We start from the raw sequence: 8,843 nt of genomic DNA, 5'->3' as shown, positions 1-8,843 counted from the left end.
CAGTCTCTCTCCTCTCCAGGCTTGCTTCTCTTCCTCATCCCCATTGACCGCAGCGACAGCTCAGCTCCATCTCTCTCTGCCCACCTGTCTCTCTCTCTCTCTCTCTCTCTCTCTCCCTACCCAGGATTTCTCTTCCCCCTCCCTCACTCGGAGGCTCATGGAATGTGGTTGGACTGACTGCAGGGTCCTACTTGCGGTTCGGGGTCGCACTTCCGTTTCAGGTGGGAGGCATGGACTCGACTGAAAAAGTACAGTACAAATAGTCAGCCCCTATTTTATTAGGTATCTTGTGTTTCCTCCTCCTCCCTCCCCTCGTTAAATCATTGAATGGTGGATGATGCAAAGATTTTACACAATAGAAATTCCATTTCAAACATAGGCTTTGTTGCAGTTATTACAATTCAGATGCAGTGTCACAAAAATGAATGAAATGCAAAGTGTTTCAATAGACTTTATTGCTGATTAGCCTTTTACCTTGCTGATGCTACTTCCGATATATCAGCAGTTTGTACAGTGGAAGTGCACTAGTAAATACACAATGTCAATCTGTTGTAAAGCAAGTTATACAGAGACTGAATACAATTCACTAGCATTTACAAGTACAGCAGAGCACATTTTAAAATTAACTGATACAATCACTTAAAATAAAATTTCTCCTGTACAGTATATGAACTATTACCATTCACTGCAGTTTACTACCCAGGAAATCAAATCCAATTTAAGACTGACATTCTCAGTGCAGGGTCATTGAAGTTGAGGTTCCATGCTGTCCCCTACGTGTCACAGCTTGTTAATGATTCCAGGGAGTCGTTTAATACCTGCATCTTACCTAAATCCATTTAGTTTGCTCATGCTAACGTAAGTGGGGGATGTTGAGACTTTGTCTATAACTGTTGAGAGCCACACAAAAAAAACCTTTGACCATCTTAATGTCACTGCATATTTTAGTACAGTGGAACTCTTTGTCTTTAAAAAGGTGCAGTATTTAAAACTGACAATAAGCAGGAAACAGAGCGTTACCTCAGGATTCAATTTGCCTCACAAATGTTCCACCTTTTATAAAGAAAAAGAAATTAACCATTTCAAATGGCAGCAGATTGGTACTAAAATCTATAATTTGTTGCTTTCAACATAGCAGGGTGGGTCTTTCACAGATGCACACAAGAGTCCAGTCTTTTGTCTCCACAGCACTATAAACAGAGGAGTCACTGAAAAGACGTTTAGCTGGCAGCAGGCAGAGCGGCTGAAATTGTCCCTGTATTAGGTAGGAAGGCGCCTTCTGCATTTATCATCTGTACAGAGTTTTGTAAACAATTGGGCAAATTGTTGTTGGAATAACCTTTTACATGCAGGCTTTAATTTAATAAAAGCTCCCACAGCTGCAATACTAGCACAAGAGGAGATCTGAAGAGAGTTATCCACTCAAACCAGCAACACCCATGTTTTTTTGCTGCTAAAACCACTTTGTACATTAAAAAGGGTGGTTTTAATCAAAAGTATGAATGTGCAGAGCTAAGTTTTAAAGCTGGTACTATAAATAGGATAAAGAAACAAGTCAATCATGTTTTGGAAGAGATCTTTAACATTCCTTCTCAGAAGGTACGGCAAAAGATGAAAAAGGCAAAAAGATGATTTTTGCAGGAACAGGTTAACAAAATCTATAAAACAAGTCATGTACATTGAAGATCAGCAATTTAAATACATCTGTAGGACACTGATCATTTAGGTTTCCTTACATACTTCACACTCAAATGGGATTTTGTAACAAAAATGGGTGGGGTACTGGGGAACAGTGGAAACAGCTGGAGTTTTCTGGCTGCCGAGATATATAAATAGATTGACAAAACCATTTTAATTATCCTGTTATGCTAATAGGTCACCTGCACATGTTTTTTGTAACGCTCGTAATGGATTAGAGAAAGCCTAGAAGCAGATATTTTGTCTAGAATGTCCCTTCATGCAATACTCAGCTCCAGTGAAATCATGGCAGAAAATTGTTGCCGATCCACTAGCTTCACACACGCATGTACATTCCAAATATTTTTCATCCCATTTTTCCGATTCTCCCTTTCCCTTCCGAAGGCACCAACTCATGCTTTGGTACAGTTCTGCAGGGCACCAGCAACCTCCAGGACCTCAAGTGTCCATCAACATGTGCTATTCAACTGGAGGGAGCATTTATGCTGAGCCCATTTCGGTCCTTGTTTGATATCTGCACACAAGTATTTTGCAACAGGATCAAACGCACTGCAGTTAGGAACAGGAACAAATTGTCACCCCTCCTAGCCATAGCCACCATGTCTACCTGTACAGTTACAAACACTACCCCTGACTAAAATCTGTACAGAACCTAGCGCCTTCCTGATGTGTATGGCTCAATATTGCAGAGGTGCATTTACCAAATAGCACATTGTGGAAGTGCTCTAAAAGGCAACTTTAAAGCATAAAACAGGGTAAAAGACACACTGGTAAGCATGCAGGTATTGCTTTCAACAGTGATGATGGGATGAGATAAACCACTGTTCCTGTAAAAGGACTTGGACTCAATTACAGTTAGTCAGCTTCTTTATACAAGATTTATAACATACTAGAGACACATACCATTCAAAAGACAAAAACAATGCACTCCACAAAGCTGTTAACCCTTTCAACAAGTCAAATATTATGATGCAACCAATCGTAATATGGAAAGATTCTCTTTAAATTTCACTCTCCTTTTTATTAAATAATTTTGGTTCATTTCTATGGAAGCACTTCAGTTTTTGGTAAACTTCATGCACACAATAGTACTAGGAGTGAAAATTTAATGGTGGAACAAATAACCCAGAGGAGGTCAACTGATTTACAGTGGCCTAGACTATATTTTAAATATTCCAATAGAGTCTGGTTACATGTCTAGTGCTAATAGCACATCTGAGAACTTCAAAAATTAACTTGATATCATGATTTGCTCAGTTACTTCAGCAGAATTGTGCACAACGTATATTACAGCGAGCCACCATTAACACTAACTTTAATGGCTACACTGAAAGATGATGTAATTGGAAATACAGGTTAATGCCATCCATAATAATGCTGTGTCAAATGAAAGGGCCAACATTCAATGCTGATCGATATGGGCTCCTCTTAGCTACTTGGATCTTTCAGGAAGTAACTTTTCTCCACTGTAAATTTAATCTTCAGATTTATTAGACTGTGGAACTACTTTAAATGCATTATTACTTCAGAACTACTGGTGCATTAGGAACATATCCAGTCAGTGCTACTGGAGGAAGAGGTAACATAAGCCTTTTGCAAGCCTTGCATCTAGTACACTGTGATAATCATATGCTGCTAAATGCTAATGAAGTTGCAAACAATGCCCAATATGCCTTGCAATTATCAAGACAAATGAGCAACTGCAGTATTTAAAAGACATTTTATACTCACTGTATTAAAACTACTGCACTACATAATTTAAAAAAATCATTTCTTGAATCAAAATAAAAAAGGCTCTAGTCTTTATCCATTACTCACTCTGGAAATTTTTTTTTTTTTTTTTAAATACAGTAAATTTATTTTGATTGAGACATGTCTTAGACAATGAAAGTGGTGACTTAAATAGCTACATTCCAAATTATATTATTCACCGTCCACCCATGAGAATATGGGCTACATCACAACCATTAATAGTCCAAAAAAAAAGTCAGACTTCTTTGCTGCTCGGTCCTTTACTCTTGCATGCCATAGCTCAAGCCCAGTCCTTCAGCTCCTTCAAGATAACTGTTGGCAGAATTCACCAGGATCCGAAAGCCATACAAAATTCTCCAATGGAGTATTGGCTGAAGTTCACAGCCATTTAAAACATAGGAACGATATCCACTCATTTTTCCCCCTGATTTCGGCTATCTTAAAAAAAGAAGAAAGGAAAATTACTGCATCACAGGCCGATTAATGTAGGTTATAATAACAAGTAGCTGCATTGAAGAAACACATTTCAGCTACTGGATTTTGACATTATAAAATGCTTCTATAACAGCAACTTGACAGTAATCCATTGTATGTGAAGTCTTTTGGAACGTAAAGTTGTTGTACAAATCCTAGTTGTTTCATTCACCAACTGCAATTTTGTGGATTTAAATACAAGGGAATTTCTAATAGCGAGTTTGCTGATTTAAAAAAAACCCACCACCAACAGCTCAAAACAACTTCCAACACTTCTGTGGGCTGCTAAAGAAAATTGATGACAAAGACAACCAACTACTAGAGTCTTTGATGCATATACAGCATCTGTTGCCAATATAATGCTCTGACTATGTAATGTCCTAAATCAATTAAACTTTAGCAAATATGTATTATTGATGATCTTGTTCAGACAGTATTTAAAGGATTTATTAAGAGTCGGTTTCAAGATTGCTTTGAAAAAAAATGCTGGCCAGGACAAGAGAACTACCCTCCTCTTCAAAAAGAGCCATGGGATTTTTTTTTACATCCGTCGAAGCGGGTAAACAATACTTCAGTTTAACGTTTTTTGAAAAAGAGGCTCAAGTGCCTGCTTCTGACAATTCCCACTTGTATTAGGTCCCATCTCCTCTTATGGGTGCAGGTTCAGTAAATGGGGAGCGATTCTAGAGGATTAGAAAGTGGCTAATGCAGGACCATTAACAAAGGTTAGAGAAACAATTTGGAAACAATAGATTAGCAAGATTAGCTTTAGTTGTAGGAATGATGTAAAATGATTCAAAAGGATTTAGATATTTTAGGCAACTGGGCCAATCTGTGACAGATACACTTCAATATGGATAAATGTAAAAAGGAACTGAACGAGGAAGTGTTGAATAAAACAATGGGATAGCATAGCATGCTGGTCACAGAGGTCTTGGGTTACAGCAGATACATCATTTCAACCATCACCACAGTCCTCAGCTATCGAAAAAAACGTGGCAAATTACATATTTATAGTGCAAACCTAAAGTTATATAGTTGCTGTACAAGGCATTGTCCAAACAACGTCTGGTGTAGTGTGGCATTCTAGTCACCTAGATTCTGTACGATGCGAAACCAGAGCATTCGTCTACATTTTGAAATAGATTTTTAAAAATAAACATTGACCCTGCTGTGCTCGTTTGCATATTTAAAAGCAAGTTTACAATAAAGTGAAGACCATAAACATTTCATTAGTAAATGTTCAAAACTCATTGCATTGTGGCTTGCAGGAAGGTATATGTGCAAAATCATACTTTCTGTGACAGACATCTTCAGTGAAGCAAAATACTTCAGTTTAACCACATCAACTTTCTATGGCAACTATGCACATAAATCCCTTTGGAAACCAAACCATTCAACCTGGCTAGACAGTAAGTGTCTGTCTGAATCACCGTCGAATGAATAATTTACTTATAGCCCTCTGTAAACAGTCAGAGTTAGGAGCGAAAATGACATGAAAATGAAATAAGGCGGCTTTCAATAAAAAGCAAGCTTATATACGCACAAAAGTCAGTAATTTGCACAATTAAAAAATTTAAATTCCTTCCAATTCAAAAAATGAATCCTATAAAAAGTGGAGCCTCATCAGCACATCTCAAATTTTAAAGCCAGTGTTGCGTGAACATTTAGATCTAACTGAAAGCACTGTGGTCAATTTCAGTTCATGTGGCCCCTCTACACAGGTCTCTTACATTCACACACATTTATGTGGTTAGAAATTGAAATAGGGCAATTCTACCAGTTAAGAGAAGGCAAATGATGACTACCTATCCATTTCTTTGCTTTGTAATGCAAAGCTTTATTTCAAATCACTATCTGGAAATCCAAGGGCCAATAAAATTTAGCTAACAGAATGAAGTGGAAACCTGGAATAGATTTATTACACTCTTAAGGGGCAGATGCTGGGAGGAGGTTTCCCCTGGCTGGTGAGTCCAGAACTAGGAGGTCACAGCCTCAGAAAAAGGGGTCAGCCATTTAGGACTGAGATGAGGAGAATTTTTTTCATTCAAAGAGTTGTGAATCTTTTGAATTTTCTACCACAGAGGGCTGTGGCTACTCAGTCGTTGAGCATATTCAAGTCAGAGATCGAGATTTTTGGATACTAGGAGAACCAAGGGGGATACTAGGAGAACCAAGGGGGATGGGGATAGTGTGGGAAGTTGAAGTTGATGTAGAAGATCAGCTATGATCTTATTGAACAGCGGAGCAGTCTCGAAGGGCTGAATGGCCTACTCCTGCTCCTATTTATGCTTTTATCCGCAGGCTATAGCAATGTTTTAGTTAACAGTCTTAAGTCAACGGACACGATTTTAAAAACATGCAAGGTCAAATACATTGCACTGTGAAGTTGGTTCATCTCTTATGAAAGCAAGGCATTCTCCCAATTATAAGATACACAAGAACTTAATGTAGTGCTGGCCTAATGCAAGTAAAGAATCGATTTCCACTACAAAATCATTAGCCTCCAGTATTCAAAATGATCTCAATCTAATCAACAAGTGGTAGGATTGACAGAAGAGAACAAACATGGGGATTAAAAAAAAATTATTAATAATTTTCACAATTCACAGAATCCACTTTAAGGCCTGGGTTAACAACCCTTCAACAGAATTACTTTAAAAACAATTTTTGGATTGAACTACAAAAATGACATGAAAACATACAACAGTAGAAACTCAGACTGGTATATCAGTTATAAATGACATAGTACAAATGCTCCAATCAATTTCCCACTAATAGACTGGGACTATCTTCACTTTGACCAGGAAATTACATTGCACAACAATGTAAAACAAAAAGGAAATAGTCAGGTTAAATTGTAAACCATTAACTTGAAGAAACTTACTAAATTCAGATTTAAAACGTTGTGATCTTTCCCTTTAAAATAAAGAAAAATCCCAGTAGCAGAAGCAACAAATATTCAAAATCAAGTGCCTTTAACGTAGAAAAACATCCCAAAGGGCTTCATAGATGCACAAACCAAAGGAGGCTTTAGGGAGGAGTATAGGGGGTGAAAAAAAGGTTTAGGGAGAGAAATCCAATGTAGCCTGGGCTTAGGCGGCTGAAGACATGGCTGCCAATGCTAGGACAAATGTAAGGGGTGGGAAAAGGATTGTAGTGCTGGAGGAGGTGAGAGTTTTAAATTTGAGGTATTAGGGGCCAGGAGCCAATGTACGGCAGCAAGGACAGGATGACAGACAAGACGACTTTGTATGGGGGAGAATATAGACAAAGGATTTGCAGTTGAAGTTTATGGAGTGTGAAGGATGGGAAGCCAGCCAGGAAAGCACTGCAATGGTGGAGAATAAAAGGTGGCAGGAGCATGGATAAGTGTTTTAGTAGTAAAAAGAAAGACTTGAATTTATATAGCATCTTTCGTGAACACCGGATGCCTCAAAGCTCTTTACAGCCAATGAAGTACTTTGAATGCAGTTACTGTTGTAATGGATGAAACGTGGCAGCCAATTTGCAGACAAGCAAGCTCCCACAAACATCATTGTGTTAATGACCAGATAATCTATTTGTTATGTTAATTGAGGGATAATTATTGGCCAGGAAACCAGGGATAACTCCCCTGCTCTTCTTCGAAATAGTGCCATGGGATCTTATGTCCACTTGGTTTAACATCTCATCTGAAAGACAGTACCTCTGACAGTGCGGCACTCCCTCAGCACTGCACTGGAGTGTCAGCCCAGAATTTTTGTGCTCAAGTCCCTGGAGTGGGACTTGAACCCACAATCTTCGGACTCAGGTGAGCCACAGCTGACACAGTAGAGGTAAGCTGTCTTTGTGGTGGAGAAAATCGGGTCTGAAGCTCAGCTCAAGGTCAAACAGAGACGTTGTGATAACCTGGTTTAGAGACACAGTGGCCAAGGGCGAGAGCGGAGTCTGAATTTGCGGTGGGGCCAATGATGATGCTTCGGTCTTACCAATGTGTAGATCGAGGAAACTACAAATCATCCAAGACTAGATGTTGGAAAAGTGTGACAGTAGAGTCAGTGGAGAGATTGAGTGTTGTGGTAGAGCTGGATGCAGTGAGCATACGTTTGGAAGCTGACCCCATGTCTGTGGGTGATGATGCCAAGGCGCTGCATGTAGATCAGGAAGAGGAAGGATCAACGATGGGTTGATGCAGGGCGAGGTCACGGAGGGATTTGAAAACAAAGATGAGAATATTTAAAAATCGAGGCGTTGCCAAACCAGGAGCCAATGTAAGTCAGTGAGCACAGGGGTGATGGATGAGAGAGACTTGGTGCGAGTAAGGATACAGGCAGTGAGTTTGGGAGTTCAAGTTTATGGAGGGTGGAAGCTGTCCAGGAGAGCATTGGAATAGTCTAGAGGTAACAAAGGCATGGATGAGTGTTTCAGCAGCAGATGAGCTGGAAGGAGAGAGAATATCCCATGGTCACAACAGAATGTTGTTTGTGACTTTGATTGGGGCCATTTCAAATGCTATGGGAGGGATGTAAAGCTGATGACTGAAGAAATTCAAACAAAATTGTGGGAGATATGGGAGGAGACAACAAGTTCAATAACGCAAGAATGGGAAATAGTTTGCAAGTAGAGGGGGTTGAGGGTGGGTTGTTTGATAAGGGGCTAATGATGTTAGGGACAGTCCCTACAACAAAATAGGGAAAACCACTTATAAAGTCAGCTGGCATGGGCGGGAAGGCAGAAGGGAAGTTGGTTGGTTGGTTGGTTGTTTAGTGTGAATGTAGTTAAGGAAGCGGAAAAGAGAAAAAAGTGAGACACAAGAGAGAGATGAAACAGTTGAAAAGTCTGAAGATCTGTGATGGGATAAACTGATTTAGATAGTTCAGCATCATTTAGCTCCATTAATTTGGAGTCAACTTAATTTTGCAAGTTTCACCAATGGT

At 39.3% G+C, this 8,843-nt stretch overlaps 1 protein-coding gene across 2 annotated transcripts in view; it reads right to left on the bottom strand.

Moving 5' to 3' along the window:
* Window positions 1–438: 438 nt before the first annotated feature.
* pwwp2b (PWWP domain containing 2B) overlaps window positions 439–8,843 on the bottom strand; it is a 45,365-nt gene continuing 36,960 nt past the window's right edge. The window contains exon 4 of one of the 2 annotated variants that reach the window (XM_070876795.1): window positions 439–3,888. The gene's annotated coding sequence lies outside the window, so the exon portion shown is untranslated. The remainder of the gene's footprint in view (window positions 3,889–8,843) is intronic. The other variant, XM_070876796.1, reaches the window with a different exon arrangement.

The sequence above is a fragment of the Pristiophorus japonicus genome, chromosome 3, assembly GCF_044704955.1.
Source record: "Pristiophorus japonicus isolate sPriJap1 chromosome 3, sPriJap1.hap1, whole genome shotgun sequence".
NCBI classification, from domain to species: Eukaryota; Metazoa; Chordata; class Chondrichthyes; family Pristiophoridae; genus Pristiophorus; species Pristiophorus japonicus.
This window is presented reverse-complemented; position numbering and strand designations above follow the sequence as displayed.